Source organism: Limulus polyphemus, unplaced genomic scaffold (genome assembly GCF_000517525.1).
Source record: "Limulus polyphemus unplaced genomic scaffold, Limulus_polyphemus-2.1.2 Scaffold5237, whole genome shotgun sequence".
NCBI lineage: Eukaryota > Metazoa > Arthropoda > Merostomata > Xiphosura > Limulidae > Limulus > Limulus polyphemus.
Genome location: NW_013670847.1, coordinates 42,977 through 45,209, shown reverse-complemented (window position 1 = coordinate 45,209; position 2,233 = coordinate 42,977).

The window sequence follows — 2,233 nt, the reverse complement described above, 5'->3', positions numbered from 1 at the left end:
TCACCAACATATAATTCACCACAATTTACACATTCTAAAAGATATATCACATTCTCAGAATTTCAATTAAATGAGTTATTAATAAAAAACAAAATTTCTTTATTGTCTTGGTACATTTCATATAAACTAAATTACATAAAGTACAGTTCTGTCTCTTACAACCGAAGATACCTTCTTTAAAAAAATATCTTTTTTTCTGTGTTTATTCAATAATCTACAAACAATTTTAGGTTGTCTTCTTGATAAAATAATGTTATCATTTGTGAATACATGTTTCAGTTTTTTTTTTATCTACTATTTGTTTTAATTGTGTATTAAAAATAAAGTCAAAAATACGTCATGTTGTGCAATATAACAAGGTTCATATTAAAGAACAGAACCGTATTTAGATCTTTTTGAAGCCCGTGTGCAATACTGCGATGCTGGATGCTCTTTATAGGGTGATTCAAAATTAAGGCCCTTTTCTTTAGAGCTCGGGTTCCCCATGCATTGTATGTGATTTCATCAAATTTTAGGCCTTTTGGTTTCTAGTGTTTTGCTAGCATTTGACGTTTAAGCCTAAACACACACACATATACACATACATACACATATCAATGTGTATGTTTGTACAATGAATCACAATAAAAGGTATAACATTCTCTTTAGGTTCACTAATCTCTCTGTTTAAATGTTTTTTATTAAAAAAAGTTATAATTAGCAATTTCAAAACCCCTTAATATAATCTTTTCTGTATAGTGACACTGAACTAAGAATTGTTTCAGTTCTAATAATCTATTACTTCTCGTTTCTTCATTAGAATCCAATCGATATAATCTACTTACAAGATGAACAGGAACATTTGAATTTATATGTCTGAGATGATTACTAAAAAAATCTACATATTGATGTGACTTTGTGGATTTATAAAAAATATTAGTTCCAATTTCCTTTTCCGGTGAAACACTTACTAATACATCTAAAAAGGACAATTTGTTATTATTTCTTTCGAAGGGAAACTTAATTTCCTTGTTTATTATTTTATAATTCCAACAAATTTATTAATATATTGAGTATCTTTCCATATTGCAAAACAATCGTCTAAAAATATTTTCCAAAATGTTTTTACATGAGCTACGAAATTATCTTCAAAGTAATTAGGTAATGCATTAAATAACTGTAATTCAAAAAATCCCATAGTGATATTAGCATAAGTTGGAGCGACTTTTGTGTCCATTGCTATACCAGACACTTGGTGAAAAATTTACTTTTCATAAGTTTGTTTTGAATTTCGCGCAAAGCTTCGCGAGGACTATCTGCGCTAGTCATCCATAATTTAGCAGTGTAAGACTAGAGGGAAGCCAGCTAGTCATCACCACCCACCGCCAACTCTTGGACTACTCTTTTACCAACCTTCTCATAAGTAAAAAAAACAACATTTTTTAAAACTATATCTAAACCTTTTAAAGTAAAACCTTTAATAATTCTGTGATAAATTTTATATTTATCTAGAAAACTTTCCGCGGGTTTAGTCCATAGTCATGCTCAACACTTGGATACAGAGCTACCACGTCTAAAAACACAAAACTCCGATTTTGGGGCAATTATTCAACATATTCAGAATCATCCCTAATAAGATTAGGAACATGAGATAAAAAAACGTTTTAACAATATGTCTAAAAGGTCACTTAAATGTTCAGTATTTTTTTATTACCTACTACAAACGGTCTTCCTGAACTATTGGAAGGTTTTCCAATATAAATACATTCACTTTTTGTTTCCAACAATAATTCTGTTTTGATTTACGGATTTTAGGAAGTACATAAAAATACCCAATTTTTGAATTACTTTAAAAAAATCATTTTTTGTTGTTGTTAATATCAAATTAAATTCATCAACAAAATTCTTTAGTTTTTCTTTTATGAAAGTTATGCATTTCAATTTATTTAAACTTCCAATTTTTTGATAAACCTTTGTATCGTTTAAATGTTCATACACTTTCTGATTAGAAACTTGTTGGGAAAGAATAAGTATTTAATTTAGATTATTTATGTTTAGTTGAAAAGTGATATTTTATAATATGTTTTTATTATAGATTCTCAGTAAAATTATTTCGTGAAGAGTGATCTTTGAAGTCCGAAACCGGTAGAAGAAATTAATAAAGGAGAAAAAAAATGTGATATGCCAGTGTTTTCTTATATATTAGGTCGTCAAGATATTAATGTCGCTTTTTTTTAGATGAAAAAACTCGAAC